At 44.8% G+C, this 24,760-nt stretch overlaps 1 long non-coding RNA gene across 1 annotated transcript; it reads left to right on the forward strand.

The window, feature by feature from the left end:
- Positions 1 to 7,429: 7,429 nt before the first annotated feature.
- Positions 7,430 to 12,948, forward strand: LOC147985796 (uncharacterized). Its single transcript, XR_015616896.1, has 3 exons — positions 7,430 to 7,958; positions 9,059 to 9,137; positions 10,482 to 12,948. It is a non-coding gene; the product is annotated as an uncharacterized LOC147985796 (long non-coding RNA).
- Positions 12,949 to 24,760: the final 11,812 nt, after the last annotated feature.

A 24,760-nucleotide genomic window follows, 5' to 3' on the forward strand; every position in this document is an offset into this window, starting at 1 on the left:
CGTGATGAACTATAATATGCAAGGGATGAACAAGACTATTCTCGAGCTCTTCGCAATGCTGAAAGCTGCGGAGGTAGAAATCAAGAAGGAGCATCAAGTGTTGATGGTCAACAAGACCACTGGTTTCAAAAAAAAGGGCAAAGGGAAGAAGAAGGGGAACTTCAAGAAGAACGGCAAACAAGTTGCTGCTCAAGAGAAGAAACCCAAGTCTGGACCTAAGCCTGAAACCGAGTGCTTCTACTGCAAGCAGACTGGTCACTGGAAGCGGAACTGCCCCAAGTATTTGGCGGATAAGAAGGATGGCAAGGTGAACAAAGGTATATGTGATATACATGTTATTGATGTGTACCTTACTAGAGCTCGCAGTAGCACCTGGGTATTTGATACTGGTTCAGTTGCTAATATTTGCAACTTGAAACAGGGACTACGGATTAAGCGAACACTGGCAAAGGACGAGGTGACGATGCGCGTGGGAAACGGTTCCAAAGTCGATGTGATCGCGGTCGGCACGCTACCTCTACATCTACCTTCGGGATTAATATTAGACCTAAATAATTGTTATTTGGTGCCAGCGTTGAGCATGAACATTATATCTGGATCTTGTTTGATGCGAGGCGGTTATTCATTTAAATCAGAGAATAATGGTTGTTCTATTTATATGAGTAATATCTTTTATGGTCATGCACCTTTGAAGAGTGGTCTATTTTTGATGAATCTCGATAGTAGTAACACACATATTCATAATGTTGAAGCCAAAAGATGCAGAGTTGATAATGATAGTGCAACTTATTTGTGGCACTGCTGTTTAGGTCATATCGGTATAAAGCGCATGAAGAAACTCCATACTGATGGACTTTTGGAACCACTTGATTATGAATCACTTGGTACTTGCGAACCGTGCCTCATGGGCAAGATGACTAAAATGCCGTTCTCCGGTACTATGGAGAGAGCAACAGATTTATTGGAAATCATACATACCGATGTATGTGGTCCGATGAATATTGAGGCTCGTGGCGGATATCGTTATTTTCTCACCTTCACAGATGACTTAAGCAGATATGGGTATATCTACTTAATGAAACACAAGTCTGAAACATTTGAAAAGTTCAAAGAATTTCAGAGTGAAGTTGAAAATCATCGTAACAAGAAAATAAAGTTTCTACGATCTGATCGTGGAGGAGAATATTTGAGTTACGAGTTTGGTGTACATTTGAAACAATGCGGAATAGTTTCGCAACTCACGCCACCCGGAACACCACAGCGTAATGGTGTGTCCGAACGTCGTAATCATACTTTACTAGATATGGTGCGATCTATGATGTCTCTTACTGATTTACCGCTATCGTTTTGGGGTTATGCTTTAGAGACGGCCGCATTCACGTTAAATAGGGCACCATCAAAATCCGTTGAGATGACGCCTTATGAACTATGGTTTGGCAAGAAACCAAAGTTGTCGTTTCTTAAAGTTTGGGGCTGCGATGCTTATGTGAAAAAGCTTCAACCTGATAAGCTCGAGCCCAAATCGGAGAAATGTGTCTTCATAGGATACCCAAAGGAGACTGTTGGGTACACCTTCTATCACAGATCCGAAGGCAAGACATTCATTGCTAAGAATGGATCCTTTCTAGAGAAGGAGTTTCTCTCGAAAGAAGTGAGTGGGAGGAAAGTAGAACTTGACGAGGTAACTGTACCTGCTCCCTTATTGGAAAGTAGTACATCACAGAAAACTGTTTCTGCGACACCTATACCAATTAGTGAGGAAGCTAATGATGATGATCATGAAACTTCAGGACAAGATACTACTGAACCTCGTAGATCAACCAGAGCGAGATCCGCACCAGAGTGGTACGGTAATCCTGTTCTGGAAATCATGCTGCTAGATCATGATGAACCTACGAACTATGAAGAAGCGATGGTGAGCCCAGATTCCGCAAAATGGCTTGAAGCCATGAAATCTGAGATGGGATCCATGTATGAGAACAAAGTATGGACTTTGGTTGACTTGCCCGATGATCGGCAAGCAATTGAGAATAAATGGATCTTCAAGAAGAAGACTGACGCTGATGGTAATGTTACTGTCTACAAAGCTCGACTTGTCGCAAAAGATTTTCGACAAGTTCAAGGGGTTGACTACGATGAGACTTTCTCACCCGTAGCGATGCTTAAGTCTGTCCGAATCATGTTAGCGATTGCCGCATTTTATGATTATGAAATTTGGCAGATGGATGTCAAAACTACATTCCTGAATGGATTTCTGGAAGAAGAGTTGTATATGATGCAACCGGAAGGTTTTGTCGATCCAAAGGGAGCTAACAAAATATGCAAGCTCCAGCGATCCATTTATGGACTGGTGCAAGCCTCTCAAAGTTGGAATAAACGCTTTGATAGTGTGATCAAAGCATTTGGTTTTATACAGACTTTCGGAGAAGCCTGTATTTACAAGAAAGTGAGTGGGAGCTCTGTAGCATTTCTGATATTATATGTGGATGACATATTACTGATTGGAAATGATATAGAATTTCTAGATAGCATAAAGGGATACTTGAATAAGAGTTTTTCAATGAAAGACCTCGGTGAAGCTGCTTACATATTAGGCATAAAGATCTATAGAGATAGATCAAGGCGCTTAATTGGACTTTCACAAAGCACATACCTTGACAAGATTTTGAAGAAGTTCAAAATGGATCAAGCAAAGAAAGGGTTCTTGCCTGTGTTACAAGGTGTGAAGTTGAGTCAGACTCAATGCCCGACCACTACAGAAGATAGAGAGAAAATGAAAGATGTTCCCTATGCTTCAGCAATAGGCTCTATCATGTATGCAATGCTGTGTACCAGACCTGATGTGTGCCTTGCTATAAGCTTAGCATGGAGGTACCAAAGTAATCCAGGAGTGGATCACTGGACAGCGGTCAAGAACATCCTGAAATACCTGAAAAGGACTAAGGATATGTTTCTCGTATATGGAGGTGACAAAGAGCTCACCGTAAGAGGTTACGTTGATGCAAGCTTTGACACTGATCCGGACGATTCTAAATCGCAAACCAGATACGTGTTTACATTAAACGGTGGAGCTGTCAGTTGGTGCAGTTCTAAACAAAGCGTCGTAGCGGGATCTACATGTGAAGCGGAGTACATAGCTGCTTCGGAAGCAGCGAATGAAGGAGTCTGGATGAAGGAGTTCATATTCGATCTAGGTGTCATACCTAGTGCATCGGGTCCAATGAAAATCTTTTGTGACAATACTGGTGCAATTGCCTTGGCAAAGGACTCCAGATTTCACAAGAGAACCAAACACATCAAGAGACGCTTCAATTCCATCCGGGATCTAGTCCAGGTGGGAGACATAGAGATTTGCAAGATACATACGGATCTGAATGTTGCAGACCCGTTGACTAAGCCTCTTCCACGAGCAAAACATGATCAGCACCAAGGCTCCATGGGTGTTACAATCATTACTGTGTAATCTAGATTATTGACTCTAGTGCAAGTGGGAGACTGAAGGAAATATGCCCTAGAGGCAATAATAAAGTTATTATTTATTTCCTTATATCATGATAAATGTTTATTATTCATGCTAGAATTGTATTAACCGGAAACATAATACATGTGTGAATACATAGACAAACAGAGTGTCACTAGTATGCCTCTACTAGACTAGCTCGTTAATCAAAGATGGTTATGTTTCCTGACCATGAACAAAAGAGTTGTTATTTGATTAACGAGATCACATCATTAGTTGAATGATCTGATTGACATGACCCATTCCATTAGCTTAGCACCCGATCGTTTAGTATGTTGCTATTGCTTTCTTCATGACTTATACATGTTCCTATGACTATGAGATTATGCAACTCCCGTTTGCCGAAGGAAAACTTTGTGTGCTACCAAATGTCACAACGTAACTGGGTGATTATAAAGGAGCATTACAGGTCTCTCCAAAGGTACATGTTGGGTTGGCGTATTTCGAGAATAGGATTTGTCACTCCGATTGTCGGAGAGGTATCTCTGGGCCCTCTCGGTAATGCACATCACATAAGCCTTGCAAGCATTGCAACTAATGAGTTAGTTGCGGGATGATGTATTACGGAACGAGTAAAGAGACTTGCCGGTAACGAGATTGAACTAGGTATTGGATACCGACGATCGAATCTCGGGCAAGTAACATATCGATGACAAAGGGAACAACGTATGTTGTTATGCGGTCTGACCGATAAAGATCTTCGTAGAATATGTAGGAGCCAATATGGGCATCCAGGTCCCGCTATTGGTTATTGACCGGAGACGTGTCTCGGTCATGTCTACATTGTTCTCGAACCGTAGGGTCCGCACGCTTAACGTTACGATGGCAGTTATTATGAGTTTATGCATTTTGATGTACCGAAGATTGTTCGGAGTCCCGGATGTGATCATGGACATGACGAGGAGTCTCGAAATGGTCGAGACATAAAGATTGATATATTGGAAGCCTATGTTTGGATATCGGAAGTGTTCCGGGTGAAATCGGGATTTTACCGGAGTACCGGGAGGTTACCGGAACCCCCCGGGAGCTATATGGGCCTTAGTGGGCTTTAGTGGAAAGGAGAAAGGGGCAGCCCAAGGTGGGCCGCGCGCCTCCCCCTCCCCTAGTCCTATTAGGACAAGGAGAGGTGGCCGGCCACCTCTCTCTCTTTCCCCCCTCGAGGAATCCTATTCCAACTAGGATTGGGGGGGGGGATCCTACTCCCAGAGGGAGTAGGACTCCCTTGGCGCGCCCTCCTTGGCCGGCCGCACCCCTCCCCCTTGCTCCTTTATATACGGGGGCAAGGGGCACCTCTAGACACACAAGTTGATCCTCGTGATCGTTCCTTAGCCGTGTGCGGTGCCCCCTGCCACCATATTCCACCTCGGTCATATCGTTGTAGTGCTTAGGCGAAGCCCTGCGTCGGTAGAACATCATCATCGTCACCACGCCGTTGTGCTGACGGAACTCATCCCCGAAGCTTTGCTGGATCGGAGCCCGGGGAGCGTCATCGAGCTGTACGTGTGCTAAGAACTCGGAGGTGTTGGAGTAACGGTGCTTGGATCGGTCGGATCGGGAAGACGTACGACTACTTCCTCTACGTTGTGTCAACGCTTCCGCAGTCGGTCTGCGTGGGTACGTAGACAACACTCTCCCCTCTCGTTGTTGTGCATCATCATGATCTTGCGTGTGCGTAGGAAATTTTTTAAATTACTACGTTCCCCAACACAATTTTCCCTCAAATGGATGACCTAAGATTTATCAATCTGTGAGAGGTGTAGGATGAAGATGGTCTCTCTCAAATGACCCTGCAACTAAATACAAGAAATCTCTTGTGTCCCTAACACACCCAATACAATGGCAAATTGTATAGGTGCACTAGTTCGGTGAAGATATGGTGATAAAAGTGTAATACGGATGGTAGAAATATATTTCTATAATTTGAATAAATAAAAACAGCAAGTTAGCAAATAGTAAACGAGCACAAAAACGGTATTTCAATGCTTAAAACAAGGCCTAGGGTCCGTACTTTCGCTAGTGCAATCTCTCAACAATGCTAACATAGTTGGATCATATGATTATCCCTCAAAGTGTAACGAAGAATCACTCCCGAGTTCCTATTAGTGGAGAACAAAAGATAGGAATTGTTTGTAGGTTACTAAACCACCTCAAAGCTATTCTTTCCGTTCGATCTATTCAAGAGTTCGTACTAAAATAACGCAAAGCTATTTTTTCCGTTCAATCTATCCTAGAGTTCGTACTAGAATAACACCAAAGCATATTCATATTCATAATACTCAATCCACACAAATAACTACAAGAGTGCCCCAAGATTTCTACCAGAGAAACAAGGACAAAAACATGCATCAACCCCTATGCATAGATTACCCCAATGTCACCGCGGGAATCCGCAAGTTGAGGGCCAAAACATGTATTAAGTGAATCAATATGATACTCCATTGTCACCACGAGTATTCAATTGCAAGACAAATATCAAGTGTTCTCAAATCCATAAAAGTATTCAATCCGATAACCACGAAATCTCAAAGGGAAAAACTCAATTCATCACAAGAAGATAGAGAGGGGAAAACACCATATAATCCGACTATATTAACAAAGCCCGCGATACATCAAGATCGTGACATCTCAAGAACATGAGAGAGAGAGATATTAAACACATAGCTACTGGTACAAACCCTCAGCCCTGAGGGTGGACTACTCCCTCCTCATCGTGGTTGTCGCCGGGATGATTAATGTCTACTACACAACCTTCTTCTTGTAGACGCTGTTGGGCCTCCAAGTGCAGAGGTTTGTAGGACAGTAGCAAATTTCTCTTAAGTGGATGACCTAAGATTTATCTATCCGTGGGAGGCATAAGATGAAGATGGTCTCTCTCAAACAACCCTGCAACCAAATAGCAAAGAGTCTCTTGTGTCCCCAACACACCCAATACAGTGGTAAATTGTATAGGTGCACTAGTTCGGCAAAGAGATGGTGATACAAGTGCAATATGGATGGTAGATATAGGTTTTTGTAATCTAAAAATATAAAACAGCAAGGTAACTAATGATAGAAGTGAGCGTAAACGGTATTGCAATGCTAGGAAACAAGGCTTAGGGTTCATACTTTCACTAGTGCAAGTTCTCTCAACAATAATAACATAATTGGATCGTATAACTATCCCTCAACATGCAACAAAGAGTCGCTCCAAAGTCACTAATAGCGGAAAACAAATGAATATATTATGGTAGGGTACGAAACCATTTCAAAGTTATCATTTCTGACCGATCTTTCAAGAGTCCGTAGTAAAATAACACGAAGCTATTCTTTCCGTTCAATCTATCCTAGAGTTCGTACTAGAATAACACCTTGAGACACAAATCAACCAAAACCCTAATATCACCTAGATACTCCAATGTCACCTCAAGTATCCATGGGTATGATTATACGATATGCATCACACAATCTCAGATTCATCTATTCAACCAACACAAAGAACTTCAAAAAGTGCTCCAAAGTTTTGTAACGCCCGGATAGTTAAGCTACAGTAACTCCAGACTAATGGTGCCAGGTCATCAAGATTAACTAAGCCAAATTGCCACTTGATAAAATCAAAGCCAATTTCAATATTTAAAATAAAGTCAAATAAATTGTTTCTTCAAACAGTAAAATTAAAATGTTCACAATATTCTAGAAAATTCCCTGATCGTTCTCATGTTGAACCCAACATTATTTGACCCACCAATTAAATCCTAGAAAGTTAATAAGTGGCCCAACAGTAGTTAAATTAACCATTTAAATATAAACCTAAGTTTATATATTTTCTTTTGGCCCTGAACTTTTTGTGCCACCTAAAAGTATTGTGTTTGAATTATGTGCACAATTTCATATTAAAAAAAATCAATTGCTATCTAAAATAAATAGAAAACAGTAACAGGTTTATTACAGAAAGATAAAATAGGAAAATGGTTTTGTGAAATTAGGCCCAGGAATGCACAGGACTTGGCCCATCCCACACCATATGACGACCAGCGTCTCCTTCCTCGTGCGTGTCAGCACGCGAGCGGCTCGGATGCGCCATCGCCGACCGATGCGCGACACCGGTGCTCCCCTGTGGTCGCGGACGGCTACAAGACCTCATTCCCAACCCCTCTGCGAACCCTAGTCCTCCTCCCCCTCTCCCCGCGCCATTTTCCTCTCCCCCATGTCGCCCGACGCCACCGCCGCTGCGTCGTCGTCACCCCGACCAAAGAGCTCGCCGCCTCGGGAGAACCTACCAGGAGCCTCCCCGCTCTCGTCCACTTCGTCACCGCCCACTAGCCCGGGCCGCGGGGCCTCCCTCCGCCGAATCGCCTCGTCCCATGTCGCCGGGATCCCCCACGGCCGTCGCGGCTATCGCCGTCGATCTCCACCACCGGCGCCTCCCGGCCTCGCCGAACTCGTCCACGGCCTCCTCGGGGTGAGCCTCCGCGCGTTCCCTCTTTCTTCCCCTCTCCCCGACGTCGTTTGCCGCCGTCCAAGCTCCGGCCGTTGGCCGCGATGCGCGCCCGCGCCTCGTGCCACTGCGCCCCGTACGCGCCCCGCATGTACCGGCCATGCCCCGCTCGCCTGCACGTAGCGCCGACGCTGGCCGCCACTCCCGCGCCGCTTCTCGCTGACCAGCGCCGTGGCCGGCCTCTGCCGTGCTCACGTGCATGTGCGCCTGTCCGCCCGCCGTCTCTCGTGCGCGCCATGCACTTCTCGCTGCTAACTCCTGCTGCTCCCTACTGCTGCTGTTCTTGCATTGCGGCTGCTCTGCTTCTGCCGCTAGCCGATACTTGTTGCTGTGCTGATGCTGCTGCTGGCCATGACCGCGTCCAGCCCGCGTGCCTACTGCTACGCTGCTGTTTGGCACTACTGTTGCCCGCTGCCGCAGCTTTCTACTGCTGCCTGCGGAGCCGCCGTGCACTCCAGTGTATTGCATGCGTGCCTAGCCATTCATAGCCGGCTTGCTACTGCCCAGCATAGCCGGCCTATTTAGATTATTAGAGCTGGATTAGTTTAGGGATCAATTAATGGCTAGCTTAGCCTATGTACAGAGGACATTCGGGTTCCATGTAATTAATAGTCTGAATAAATCCTAAATACAACTGCTACCTATGACATGTGGGCCACACCTTCCCTTTTGACTAGTCAAATTGACCTGGTCAATTCGGATTAAACTAAATATAATAATTACAGAAAATGATTTAAAAACTTTGTCAAATCATAGAAAATAAACCGTAGCTCGGATGGAAAAACTTTATACATGAAAGTTGCTCAAAACACGAGACGAATCCGGATATGCAGCCCGTTCTTCCGCCACGCATCCCTAGCATAGCGAACACGCAACTTTCCCCCTCGGGTTCATCTGTCCGAAAACGTGAAACACCGGGGATATTTTCCCGAATGTTTCCCCCTTCACCGGTACCACCTCATACCGCGTTAGGGCACCCCTAGTACCGCTACTTGTCGTGTCATGCATCGCTATGCATCTGTTTGCTTAATATTTATTGTTTCTTCTCCTTCTTCTCTCGCTAGATACCGAGACCGACGCCGCTGCTACTCAGTACGACTACGGTGTTGACGACCCCTCTCTCTCTCTTATCAGAGCAACCAGGCAAGCCCCCCCTTGATCAGCAGATATCGCCTACTCTTTTATCTACTGCTTGCATTAGAGTAGTGTAGCATGTTACTGCTTTCCGTTAATCCTATTCTGATGCATAGTCTGTCATTGTTGCTATAACTATTGATACCTTACCTGCAATCCTAAATGCTTAGTATAGGATGCTAGATTATCATCAGTGGCCCTACCTTCTTGTCAGTCTGCCATGCTATACTATCGGGCCGTGATCACGTCGGGTGTTGATCACGGGTATATGCTATACATACATACTATACATGTTGTGTCTAAAGTCGGGTCGGCTCGTTGAGTACCCGCAAGTGATTCCGATGTTGGGGGCTGAAGGGGTAGGTGGTTCCACCCAGGTAGTGGTGGGCCTAGGTTCCCGATGGCCCCCGACTGTTACTTTGAGGCGGAGCGATAGGGCAGGCGGAGACCATCTAGGCGAGAGGTGGGCCTGGCCCTGGTCGGCGTTCGCGGTTACTTTAAAATAACACATTTAACGAGATCTGGGTATTTGATCTGAGTCTGGCTACTGGCCTATACGCACTAACCAACTACGCGGGAACAATTATGGGCACTCGACGTCGTGGTATCAGCCGAAGCCTTCGTGACGTCAGCGACTGAGCGACGCGCGCCGGGTTGGACTGGAACGCCTGCTCTTGTATAAGGGAGGCTAGGTCTGCTCACCGGCCGCGTACGCAACGTGTAGGTGTGCAATGGGCGATGGGCCCAGACCCCTGCGCCATAGGATTTAGACCGGTGTGCTGACCTCTCTGTCGTGCCTAGGTAGGGCTACGACGTGTTGATCTTCCGAGGCCGGGCATGACCCAGAAAAGTGTGTCCGGACAAAGGGGATCGAGCGTGTTGGGAAATGTGATGCACCCCTGCAGGGAAGTTAATCTATTCGAATAGTCGTGATCTTCGGTAACAGGACGACTTGGAGTTGTACCTTGACCTTATGACAACTAGAACCAGATACTTAATAAAATTCACCCTTTCAAGTGCCAGATACAACCCGGTGATCGCTCTCTCACACGGCGACGAGGGGAGGATCATCAGTTAGGATTATGCTATGGGATGCTACTTGGTGAACTTACCATCTACTCTCTTCTTCTGCTGCAAGATGGAGGTTACCAGAAGCGTAGTCCTCGATAGAACTAGCTATCCCCCTCTTATTCCGGCATTCTGCAGTTCAATCCACATATGATATCGCTTTTCCATTTGATACCAATGCATACATATGTAGTGTAGCTCCTTGCTTGCGAGTACTTTGGATGAGTACTCACGGTTGCTTTGTTCCCCATTTTCCCCCTTCCTATACCCGATTGCTGCGACCAGACGATGGAGTCCAGGAGGCAGACGCCACCGTCGACGACGACTCCTACTACACTGGAGGTGCCTACTACTACGTGCAGCCTACTCACAACGACCAGGAGTAGTTTAGGAGGATCCCAGGCAGGAGGCATGCGCCTCTTTCGATCTGTATCCCAGTTTGTGCTAGCCTTCTTAAGGCAAACTTGTTTAACTTATGTCTGTACTCAGATATTGTTGTTTCCGCTGACTCGTCTAGAGTTGTGTTGTGATATCTTCCCGTGAGTCCCTGATCTTGATCGTACACGTTTGCGTGTATGATTAGTGTACGATTGAATTGGGGGTGTCACAAGTTTCTACCAGAGAGTCAAGACGAAAACGTGTGCCAACCCCTATGCATAAGTTCACGAGGTCACAGAACCCGCAAGTTGATCACCAAAACATACATCAAGTGGATCACGTGATATCCCATTGTCACCACATATAAGCACATGCAAGACATATATCAAGTGTTCTCAAATCCTTAAAGACTCAATCCGATAAGATAACTTCAAAGGGAAAACTCAATCCATTACAAGAGAGTAGAGGGGGAGAAACATCATAAGATCCAACTATAATAGCAAAGCTCGCGATACATTAAGATCATGCCGAATCAAGAACACGAGAGAGAGAGAGAGAGATTAAACACATAGCTACTGGTACATACCCTCAGCCCTGAGGGTGAAGTACTCCCTCCTCGTCATGGAGAGCTTCGGGATGATGAAGATTGTTGGGGAACGTAGCAGAAATTCAAAATTTTCTACGCATCACCAAGATCAATCTATGGAGAAGTCTACCAACGAGGGAAGGAGAGTGCATCTACATACCCTTGTAGATCGCTACGCGGAAGCATTCAAGAGAACGGGGTTGATGGAGTCGTACTCGTCGTGATCCAAATCACCGATGATCCTAGTGCCGAACAGACGGCACCTCCGTGTTCAACACACGTACAGCCCGATGACATCTCCTACGCCTTGATCCAGCAAGGGGAGAAGGAGAGGTTGGGGAAGACTCCATCCAGCAGCAGCACGATGGTGTGGTGGTGGTGGAGGAGCGTGGTACTCCAGCAGGGCTTCGCCAAGCACCGCAAGAGACGAGGAGGGAGAGGGGTAGGGCTGCGCCAAGAAGGAGAGGAACTCGTGTGTCTTGCAGCCTCCAATACCTCAAGTATATATAGGGGAAGGGGAGGGGCTGCGCCCCCACCTAGGGTTCCCTCCCTAGGGGTGGCGGCAGCCCCCAGATCCCATCTGGGTGGCGGCCACAAGGGGGAGAGGGGGAGGCGCACCTGGGGTGGGCCATAGGGCCCATCTGCCCTAGGGTTTGCCCCCCTCCCCTCTTGGAGGCGCCTTGGGCCTTGGTGGGGGGCGCACCAGCCCACCAGGGGCTGGTCCCCTCCCACACTTGGCCCATGCAGCCCTTCGGGACTGGTGGCCCCACTTGGTGGACCACCGGGACCCTCCCGGTGGTCCCGGTACTTTACCGATAAAACCCGAAACTTTTCCGGCGACCAAAACAGGACTTCCCATATATAAATCTTTACCTCCGGACCATTCGGGAACTCCTCGTGACGTCCGGGATCTCATCTAGGACTCCGAACAACATTCTGTAACCATGTATATCTATCCCTATAACCCTAGCGTCATCGAACCTTAAGTGTGTATACCCTACGGGTTCGGGAACCATGCAGACATGACCGAGACACCTCTCCGGTCAATAACCAACAGCGGGATCTGGATACCCATGTTGGCTCCCACATGCTCCACGATGATTTCATCGGATGAACCATGATGTCAAGGACTTCATCAATCCCGTATACAATTCCCTTTGTCTAGTGGTACGATACTTGCCCGAGATTCGATCGTCGATATCCCGATACCTTGTTCAATCTCGTCACCGGCAAGTCTCTTTACTCGTTCCGTAACACATCATCCCATGATCAACTCCTTGGTCACATTGTGCACATTATGATGATGTCCTACTGAGTGGGCCCAGAGATACCTCTCCGTTTACACGGAGTGACAAATCCCAGTCTCGATTCGTGCCAACCCAACAGACACTTTTGGAGATACCTGTAGTGTACCTTTATAGCCACCCAGTTACGTTGTGACGTTAGGCACACCCAAAGTATTCCTACGGTATCCGGGAGTTGCACAATCTCATGGTCTAAGGAAATGATACTTGACATTTAGAAAAGCTTTAGCATACGAACTACACGATCTTTGTGCTAGGCTTAGGATTGGGTCTTGTCCATCACATCATTCTCCTAATGATGTGATCCCGTTATCAACGACATCCAATGTCCATGGTCAGGAAACTGTAACCATTTATTGATCAACGAGCTAGTTAACTAGAGGCTTACTAGGGACATGGTGTTGTCTATGTATCCACACATGTATCTGAGTTTCCTATCAATACAATTCTAGCATGGATAATAAACGATTATCATGAACAAGGAAATATAATAATAACCAATTTATTATTGCCTCTAGGGCATATTTCCAACAGTCTCCCACTTGCACTAGAGTCAATAATCTAGTTCACATCGCCATGTGATTAACACTCAAGGTCACATCGCCATGTGACCAACATCCAAAGAGTTTACTAGAGTCTATAATCTAGTTCACATCACTATGTGATTAACACTCAATGAGTTCTGGGTTTGATCATGTTATGCTTGTGAGAGAGGTTTTAGTCAACGGGTGTGCAACATTCAGATCCATATGTACTTCGCAAATCTGTACGCTATATTTGGAGCCATTTCAAATAACTGCTCTACTTGGAGCTATTCTAAATTGTTGCTCCATTATACGTATCCGGTATCTCTACTCAGAGCTATCCGGATAGGTGTTAAGCTTGCATCGATGTAACTCTTTACATCGAACTCTTTATCACCTCCATAACCGAGAAACATATCCTTATTCCTCTAAGGATAATTTTGACCGCTATCTGGTGATCTACTCCTAGATCACCTTTGTACCCTCTTGCCAGACATGTGGCAAGGCACACATCAGGTGCGGTACTTAGCATGGCATACCGTATAGAGCCTATGACAAAAGCATAGGGGACGACCTTCGTCCTTCCTCTTTCTCCTGCCGTGGTCGAGCTTTAACTTCATAACTTCATACCTTACAACTCAGGCAAGAACTCCTTCTTTGACTGATCCATCTTGAACACCTTCAAGATCATGTCAAGGTATGTGCTCATTTGAAAGTACCATTAAGCGTTTTGATCTATCCTTATAGATCTTGATGCTCAATGTTCAAGTAGCTTAATCCAGGTTTTCCATTGAAAAACACTTTTCAAATAACCCTATATGCTTTCCAGAAATTCTATATCATTTCTGATCAACAATATGTCAACAACATATACTCATCAGAAATTCTATAGTGCTCCCACTCACTTCTTTGGAAATACAAGTTCCTCATAAACTTTGTATAAACCCAAAAGCTTTGATCATCTCATCAAAGCGTACATTCCAACTCCGAGATGCTTACTCCAGTCCTTAGAAGGATTGCTGGAGCTTTGCATACTTGTTAGCATTTTTCAGGACTGACAAAACCTTCTGGTTGTATCACATACAACCTTTCCTCAAGAAAATCGTCAAGGAAACAATATTTTGACATCGTATCTGCAAGATTTCATAAACAATGCAGTAACTACTAACATAATTCCAATAGAGTCTTAGCATCACTACGAGTGAGAAAGTCTCATCGTAGTCAACTCCTTGAACTTGTCGGAAAACATCTTAACGACAAGTCGAGCTTTCTTAATGGTGATACTTACCACCATTGTCCGTCTTTCTTTTAAAATCCATATGTACCCAACAGCCTTATGACCATCAAGCAGTTCTTCCAAAGTCTACACTTTGTTTTCATACATGGATCCTCTCTCGAATTTTATGGCCTCGAGCCAATTTTCGGAATCCGGGCCCACCATCGCTTCTCCATAGCTCGTAGGTCCATTGTTGTCTAGCAACATGACTTCCAAGACAGGATTATGTACCACTCTGAAGTAGTACGCATCCTTGTTGTCCTAAGAGGTTTGGTAGTGACTTGATATGAAGTTTCATGATCACTATCATAAGCTTCCACTTCAATTGGTGTAGGTGCCATAGGAACAACTCCCTGTGCCCTGCCACACACTAGTTGAAGAGACGGTTCAATAACCTCATCAAGTCTCCACCATCCTCCCACTCAATTCTTTTGAGAGAAACTTTTCCTCGAGAAAGGACCCGATTCTAGAAACAATCCCTTATTGCTTTCGGATCTGAGACAGGAGGTATACCCAACTGTTTTGGGTGTCCTATGAAGATGCATTTATTCGCTTTGGGTTCTAGCTTATCAGCCTGAAACTTTTTCACATAAGCGTTGCAGCCCCAAAAATTTTAAGAAATGACAGCTTAGGTTTCTCTAAACCATAGTTCATACGGTGTCATCTCATCGGAATTACGTGGTGCCCTATTTAAAGTGAATGTGGTTGTCTCTAATGCCTAACCCATAAACTATCGTGGTAATTCGATAAGAGACATCATGGTATGCATCATATCCAATAGGGTGCAGTTATGATGTTCGGACACACCATCACACTATGGTGTTCCAGGTTGTATCGGTTGTGAAACAATTTCCACAATGTCTTAATTCTGTGCCAAACTTGTAATTCAGATATTCATCTCTACGATCATATCATAGACATTTTATCCTCTTGTCACGACGATGTTCAACTTCACTCTGAAATTACTTGAACCTTTCAATAATTCAGACTTATGTTTCATCAAGTAAATATACTCAGTATCTACTCAAATCATCTGTGAAGTAAGAACATAACGATATCCACTACATGCCTCAGCACTCATTGGACTGCGCACATCAAGATGTATTACTTCCAACAAGTTGCTTTCTTGTTCCATTTTACTGAAAACGAGGCTTTCAGTCATCTTGCCCATGTGGTATGATTTGCATGTCTCAAGTGATTCAAAATCAAGTGAGTCCAAACGATCCATCTGTATAGAGTTTCTTCATGCATATCTACCAACAAACATGGTTCGCATGTCTCAATCCTTTCAAAAATGAGTGAGTCCAAAGATCCATCAACATGGAGCTTCTTCATGCGTTTATACCAATATGACTCAAATTGCAGTGCCACATTTGTGTGGTACTATCATTACTATCTTATACCTTTGGCATGAAAATGTGTATCACTACGATTGGGATGGTATTATTCAAATAAACAGAGTAACCATTATTCTCCTTAAATGAATAACCGTATCACGATAGACATAATCCAATCATGTCTATGCTCAACGCAAACACCAAATAACAATTATTTAGGTTTTAATACCAATCTCGATGGTAGAGGGAGCATACGATATTTGATCAACCTTGGAAATACTTCCAACACATATCGTCATCTCACCTTTTAGCTAGTCTCCGTTTATTCCGTAGCCTTTTGTTTCGAGTTACTAACACTTAGCAACCGAACCGGTATCTAATACCCTGGTTCTACTAGGAGTACTAGTAAAGTACACATTATAATGCATATCCAATATACTTCTATCGACCTTGCCAGCCTTCTCATCTACCAAGTATCTAGGGTGGTTCTGCTTCAGTGACTGTTCCCTTATTACAGAAGCACTTAGTTTCGGGCTTGGGTTCAACTTTGGGTTTCTTCACTAGAACAACAACTGATTTGTTGTTCCATGAAGTATCCCTTTCTTGCCCTTGCCCTTCTTGAAACTAGTGGTTTTACTAACCATCAACGATTGATGCTCCCTTTTGATTTCTACTTTTCGCGGTGTCGCGAATAGCTCAAGGATCATATCTATCCCTGATATGTTATAGTTCATCACGAAGCTCTAGTAGCTTGGTGGCAGTGACTTTGGAGAACCATCACTATTTCATCTGGAAGATCAACTCCCACTCGATTCAAGCGATTGTTGTACTCAGACAATCTGAGCACAAGCTCAAGATTGAGCTTTTCTCCCTTATTATGCAGGCTAAGAAAATCGTCGGAGGTCTTATACCTCTTGACGTGGGCACGAGCCTGAAATCCCAATTTCAGTCCTTGGAACGTCTCATATGTTCTGCGATGTTTCAAAAACGTCTTTGGTGCCTCAATTCTAAACCATTTAGCATTACGCACTGAACTATCATGTAGTCATCAAAACGTGTATGTCAGATGTTCGCAACATCCACAGACGACGTTCGAGGTTCAGCACACTGAGCGGTGCATTAAGGACATAAGCCTTCTACCGTCTGCATAAATGCTACTATCAACTTTCAACTAATTTTTCTCTGGGAACATATCTAAACAGTAGAACTGAAGCGCGAGCTACGACATAATTTGCGAAGACTTTGTGACTATGTTCAGGATAATTAAGTTCATCTTATGAACTCCCACTCAGATAGACATCCCTCTAGTCATCTAAGTGATACATGATCCGAATCAACTAGGCCGTGTCCGATCATCACGTGAGACGGACTAGTCATCATCGGTGAACATCTCATGTTGATCGCATCTTCTATACGACTCATGTTCGACCTTTCGGTCCTCCGTGTTCCGAGGCCATGTCTGTACATGCTAGGCTCGTCAAGTTAACCTAAGTGTTTCGCATGTGTTCCGAGGCCATGTCTGTACATGCTAGGCTCGTCAACACCCGTTGTATTCGAACGTAAGAATCTATCACACCCGATCATCACGTGGTGCTTCGAAACGACGAACTTTCGCAATGGTGCACAGTTAGGGAGAACACTTCTCTTGAAATTTTAGTGAGGGATCATCTTATTTAAGCTACTGTCGTTCTAAGCAAATAAGATGTATAAACATGATAAACATCACATGCAATCAAATAGAGACATGATGTGGCCAATATCATATTGCTCCTTTTGATCTCCATCTTCGGGGCTCCATGATCATCATCGTCACCGGCATGACACCATGATCTCCATCATCATGATCTCCATCATTGTGTCTCCATGAAGTTGTCTCACCAACTTATTACTTCTACTACTATGGCTACCGGTTAGCAATAAAGTAAAGTAATTACATGGCGTTGTTCAATGACACGCAGGTCATACAATAAATAAAGACAACTCCTATGGCTCCTGCCGGTTGTCATACTCATCGACATGCAAGTCGTGATTCCTATTACAAGAACATGATCAATCTCATACATCACATATCATTCATCACATTCTTCTTGGCCATATCACATCACATAGCATACCCTGCAAAAACAAGTTAGACGTCCTCTAATTGTTGTTTGCATGTTTTACGTGGCTGCTATGGGTTTCTAGCAAGAACGTTTCTTACCTATGCAAAAACCACAACGTGATATGCCAATTGCTATTTACCCTTCATAAGGACCCTTTTCATCGAATCCGATCCGACTAAAGTGGGAGAGACAGACACCCGCTAGCCACCTTATGCAACTAGTGCATGTCAGTCGGTGGAACCAGTCTCACGTAAGAGTACGTGTAAGGTCGGTCCGGGCCGCTTCATCCCACAATGCCGCCGAATCAAGATTGGACTAGTAACGGTAAGCATATTGAACAAAATCAACGCCCACAACTACTTTGTGTTCTACTCGTGCATAGAAACTACGCATAGACCTTGCTCATGATGCCACTGTTGGGGAACGTAGCAGAAATTCAAAATTTTCTACGCATCACCAAGATCAATCTATGGAGAAGTCTACCAACGAGGGAAGGAGAGTGCATCTACATACCCTTGTAGATCGCTACGCGGAAGCGTTCAAGAGAACGGGGTTGATGGAGTCGTACTCGTCGTGATCCAAATCACCGATGATCCTAGTGCCGAACGGACGGCACCTCCGTGTTCAACACACGTACAGCCCGGTGATGTCTCCTACGCCTTGATCTAGCAAGGGGAGAAGGAGAGGTTGGGGAAGACTCCATCCAGTAGCAGCACGACAGCGTGGTGGTGGTGGAGGAGCGTGGTACTCCAGCAGGGCTTCGCCAAGCACCGCAAGAGACGAGGAGGGAGAGGGGTAGGGCTGCGCCAAGAAGGAGAGGAACTCGTGTGTCTTGCAGCCTCCAATACCTCAAGTATATATAGGGGAAGGGGAGGGGCTGCGCCCCCACCTAGGGTTCCCTCCCTAGGGGTGGCGGCAGCCCCCAGATCCCATCTGGGTGGCGGCCACAAGGGGGAGAGGGGGAGGCGCACCTGGGGTGGGCCATAGGGCCCATCTGCCCTAGGGTTTGCCCCCCTCCCCTCTTGGAGGCGCCTTGGGCCTTGGTGGGGGGCGCACCAGCCCACCAGGGGCTGGTCCCCTCCCACACTTGGCCCATGCAGCCCTCCGGGACTGGTGGCCCCACTTGGTGGACCACCGGGACCCTCCCGGTGGTCCCGGTACATTAACGATAAAACCCAAAACTTTTCCGGCGACCAAAACAGGACTTCCCATATATAAATCTTTACCTCCGGACCATTCCGGAACTCCTCGTGACGTCCGGGATCTCATCTGGGACTCCGAACAACATTCAGTAACCACGTATATCTATTCCCTATAACCCTAGCGCCATCGAACCTTAAGTGTGTATACCCTACGGGTTCGGGAACCATGCAGACATGACCGAGACACCTCTCCGGTCAATAACCAACAGCGGGATCTGGATACCCATGTTGGCTCCCACATGCTCCACGATGATTTCATCGGATGAACCACGATGTCAAGGACTTCATCAATCCCGTATACAATTCCCTTTGTCTAGTGGTACGATACTTGCCCGAGATTCGATCGTCGGTATCCCGATACCTTGTTCAATCTCGTCACCGGCAAGTCTCTTTACTCGTTCCGTAACACATCATCCCGTGATCAACTCCTTGGTCACATTGTGCACATTATGATGATGTCCTACCGAGTGGGCCCAGAGATACCTCTCCGTTTACACGGAGTGACAAATCCCAGTCTCGATTCGTGCCAACCCAACAGACACTTTCGGAGATACCTGTAGTGTACCTTTATAGCCACCCAGTTACGTTGTGACATTAGGCACACCCAAAGTATTCCTACGGTATCCGGGAGTTGCACAATCTCATGGTCTAAGGAAATGATACTTGACATTTAGAAAAGCTTTAGCATACGAACTACACGATCTTTGTGCTAGGCTTAGGATTGGGTCTTGTCCATCACATCATTCTCCTAATGATGTGATCCCGTTATCAACGACATCCAATGTCCATGGTCAGGAAACTGTAACCATTTATTGATCAACGAGCTAGTTAACTAGAGGCTTACTAGGGACATGGTGTTGTCTATGTATCCACACATGTATCTGAGTTTCCTATCAATACAATTCTAGCATGGATAATAAACGATTATCATGAACAAGGAAATATAATAATAACCAATTTATTATTGCCTCTAGGGCATATTTCCAACAAAGATGGCCACTGGAGAGGGATTCCCCCCCTCCGGCAGGGTGCCGGAACGGGTCCAAATTGGTTTTCGGTGGCTACAGAGGCTTGCGGCGGCGGAACTCCCGATCTAGGTTTCTTTATGGAAGTTTTGGGTTATATAAGAGGTGTTGGAGTCGGGAACAAGTTAGGGGGGGTCCCCGAGGCGTCCACGAGGTAGGGGGCGCGCCCAGGGGGTAGGGCGCGCCCCCACCCTCGTGGTGGCCTCGGGACTCTTCTGGCCCATCTCCGGTACTCTATGGGCTTCTTCTGGTTCAAAAATGATCTCCGTGAAATTTCAGATCAATTGGACTCCGTTTGATTTTCTTTTTCTGGGATACTCTAAAACAAGGAAAAAATAGAAACTGGCATTGGGTTCTAGGTTAATAGGTTAGTCCCAAAAATCATATAAAATAGCATATAAATGCATATAAAACTTCCAAGGTTGATAATATAATAGCATGGAACAATCAAAAATTATAGATATGTTGGAGAAGTATCAATGATGAAGATGGCCACCGGAGATGATTCTCCCCATTCGGCAGGGTGCCGGAACGAGTCTAGATTGGTTTTCGGTGGCTACGGAGCCCTGCGGTGGTGGAACTTCTGATCTAGGTTAACCCCGAGCAGTTTCGGAATATTTGGGAATTTATAGTGCAAAGAAGGGGTACGGGAGGACACCGAGGTGGGCACAACCCACCTGGGCGCGCTAGGGGGCCCTGGCGCGCCCTGGTGGGTTGTGCCCCCCTCGGGGCACCCCCAAGAGTAGCTCTAGCCCATTGGGTTCCTTCTGGTCCAAAAATAATCTCCGTAAAGTTTCGCGGTGTTTGGACTCCGTTTGATATTGATTTCCTACGATGTAAAAAACAAGCAAAAAACAACAACTGGCACTGGGCACTGGGTCAATAGGTTAGTCCCAAAAAATGATATAATGTTGCTATAAAATGATTGTAAAACACCGAAGAATGATAAAATAACAACATGAATACTTTATAAATTATTGATACGTTGGAGACGTATCAGCATCCCCAAGCTTAATTCATACTCGTCCTCGAGTAGGTAAATGATAAAAGAAATAATTTATGAAGTGTGAATGCTAGCAAAGTGCATAAGTTTGATCAATGATAATTTCAATCACTTTTCCTAGCATCATAGCAGCAATTCTTTCTTATGAAACTTCTTATGTTATAGTAGCAACCAATTCACATGTTAAGGTTCAAACAATAATTCTCTTGAAACTCAACAACCTATATTCTTAGTCACCAAGCAATTGCAATTCAACTTATTCAACAAAGTTTAAGTAAGAGCTCCACATACTCAACCATCATATAGTCCTCTATGAGTGCTAACACTCACCTTGTACACATGAGCAAAACGTTTCAACTGAACACATAGAAAGATAGGGGCTTATAATTTCGCCTCCCAACGTATTCACCTCAAGGGTGATGTCAACAATAATAACTCATGCTACCCATATTCAACTGGACATATGTTCCTAGATCTTTCCTCACCACATGATGCTTACCAAAAGAGAAAATAAAAAGGAATAGAGAGGAATACTTTGACTCTTTGCATAAAAGTAAATACTAAAAAGTAAAAGATAGGCCCTTCGCAGATGGAAGTAGGGATTTGTAGAGGTGCCAGAGCTCAAGGTGAAAATTGAGAGATAAAAACATTTTGAGAGGCATAATTTTCCCACCAACGAAAACGACTTAGAGCTCCCAACACTTTCCATGCTAGATATATCATAGGCGATTCCCAAACAGAAAATAAAGTTTATTCCTTTTTCCACCATACTTTCACTTTCCATGGCTAACCGTATCCACGGGTGCCCACCATACCAACACTTTCCAAGGAATTTATTATTTGACAACATAAAGTAAATTCATTTTTCATTTCGGGACTGGGCATCCCTAATACCTTTGCCTTACTCTCGTGCAATGACAAGTGAATAAACACTCATCATGAGAATAACACATATATCATGGAAAATATTGGCCACCCCTCACCGCCTCACGAGCGGTACGAGCACACAAAAGAGAAATTTATTTTGAAAATTAGAGATGGCACATACAAATTTGCTTAGAACGGCAAAATAATACCGCATATAGGTAGGTATAGTGGACTCTTAAAAATAAGATTTGGGTTTAATGGTTTTTGGATTCACAAGTAGTATCTCTACTTGGTGCGGAATTTTTGGCTAGAAAAGATGGAAGGCAAGCACCACATGTTGAAGGATCTATGACAATATAACTTCTATGTGAATATGAACAAACATAAACTATTACGTTGTCTTCCTTGTCCAACGTCAACAATTTTGACATATAATATTTTGATGGGGGCTCACAATCACAAAAGATTTCCATGATAGTGTATTTATATGTGAAAGTTCTCTTCCTTATACTAATTATTCATGAATTGTTTGTGTGACCAATATTGTGATTGTCAAGCCTCAAAAGATTTCACTTTCTAAACCCAATGTGAAGCTACCACTAGGCATGATATTATTTCAACTTCATGATATTCAATTTATTCAACAATTTGCTCATAGGATATAAGTGAATCACAAGAGTAAATGACATAGGAAAGAGCTTAAGGAAATATGCCCTAGAGGCAATAATAAAGTTATTATTTATTTCCTTATATCATGATAAATGTTTATTATTCATGCTAGAATTGTATTAACCGGAAACATAATACATGTGTGAATACATAGACAAACAGAGTGTCACTAGTATGCCTCTACTTGACTAGCTCGTTAATCAAAGATGGTTATGTTTCCTAACCATGAACAAAAGAGTTGTTATTTGATTAACGGGATCACATCATTAGGTGAATGATCTGATTGACATGACCCATTCCATTAGCTTAGCACCTGATCGTTTAGTATGTTGCTATTGCTTTCTTCATGACTTATACATGTTCCTATGACTATGAGATTATGCAACTCCCGTTTGCCGGAGGAACACTTTGTGTGCTACCAAACGTCACAACGTAAATGGGTGATTATAAAGGTGCTCTACAGGTGTCTCCAAAGGTACATGTTGGGTTGGCGTATTTCGAGATTAGGATTTGTCACTCCGATTGTCGGAGAGGTATCTCTGGGCCCTCTCGGTAATGCACATCACATAAGCCTTGCAAGCATTGCAACTAATGAGTTAGTTGCGAGATGATGTATTACGGAACGAGTAAAGAGACTTGCCGGTAACGAGATTGAACTAGGTATTGAGATACCGACGATCGAATCTCGGGCAAGTAACATACCGATGACAAAGGCAACAACGTATGTTGTTATGCGGTCTGACCGATAAAAGATCTTCGTAGAATATGTAGGAGCCAATATGAGCATCCAGGTTCCGCTATTGGTTATTGACCGGAGACGTGTCAAGGTCATGTCTACATTGTTCTCGAACCCGTAGGGTCCGCACGCTTAAGGTTTCGATGACAGTTATATTATGAGTTTATGAGTTTTGATGTACCGAAGTTTGTTAGGAGTCCCGGATGTGATCATGGACATGACGAGGAGTCTCGAAATGGTCGAGACATAAAGATTGATATATTGGAAGCCTATGTTTGGATATCGGAAGTGTTCCGGGTGAAATCGGGATTTTACCGGAGTACCGGGAGGTTACCGGAACCCCCCGGGAGGTATATGGGCCTTAGTGGGCCTTAGTGGAAGAGAGGAGAGGTGGCCATAGATGGGCCGCGCGCCCCTCCCCCCCTTGGTCCGAATAGGACAAGGAGAGGGGGCCGGCCCCCCTTCCTCCTCTCTCTCCTCTTTTCCCCCCTCCGTGAATCCTATTCCAACTAGGAAAAAGGGGGAGTCCTAGTAGGACTCCTCCTGGCGCGCCTCCTCTTGGCCGGCCAGCCCCCCCCCTTTGAGCCTTTATATACGGAGGCAAGGGGCACCCCTTGAGACACAAGTTGATCCACGTGATCATATTCTTAGCCGTGTGCGGTGCCCCCTTCCACCATAGTCCTCGATAATATTGTAGCGGTGCTTAGGCGAAGCCCTGCGATGGTAGAACATCAAGATCGTCACCACGCCGTCGTGCTGACGGAACTCTTCCCCGACACTTTGCTGGATCGGAGTCCGGGGATCGTCATCGAGCTGAACGTGTGCTAGAACTCGGAGGTGCCGTAGTTTCGGTGCTTGATCGGTCGGGCCGTGGAGACGTACGACTACATCAGCCAAGTTAACGCTTCCGTTGTCGATCTACAATGGTACGTAGATCACACTCTCCCCCTCTCGTTTCTATGCATCACCATGATCTTGCGTGTGCGTAGGATTTTTTTTGAAATTACTACGAAACCCAACAAGAGCTTCGTTCACGGGATGTGAATGCCTCTTACTTAGCCTCTCTGGCAACTATTTGAGGACTCTATTTTATTTAAAAACTTTCAGATCTAAGTATCTTATTAAAATAGCTAGCAAAACAAAATAAAATGAAATTCCAACAATAGCACAACTCATGTGGATAAGCAAAAACTTAGGCTCAACTGATACTAACCGATAATTGTTGAAGAAAGGTGGTGAAGGAAATATGCCCTAGAGGCAATAATAAAGTTATTATTTATTTCCTTATATCATGATAAATGTTTATTGTTCATTCTAGAATTGTATTAACCAGAAACTTAGTACATGTGTAAATACATAGACAAACAAAGTGTCACTAGTATGCCTCTACTTGACTAGCTCGTTGAATCAAATATGGTTAAGTTTCCTAGCCATAAACATGAGTTGTCATTTGATTAATGGGATCACATCATTAGAGAATGATGTGATTGACTTGACCCATTTCTTTAGCTTAGCACTTGATCGTTTAAGTTTACTGCTATTGCTTTCTTCATGA

This window comes from Triticum urartu, chromosome 2A (genome assembly GCF_056163025.1).
Source record: "Triticum urartu cultivar PI428250 chromosome 2A, HENAU_Tu73, whole genome shotgun sequence".
NCBI lineage: Eukaryota > Viridiplantae > Streptophyta > Magnoliopsida > Poales > Poaceae > Triticum > Triticum urartu.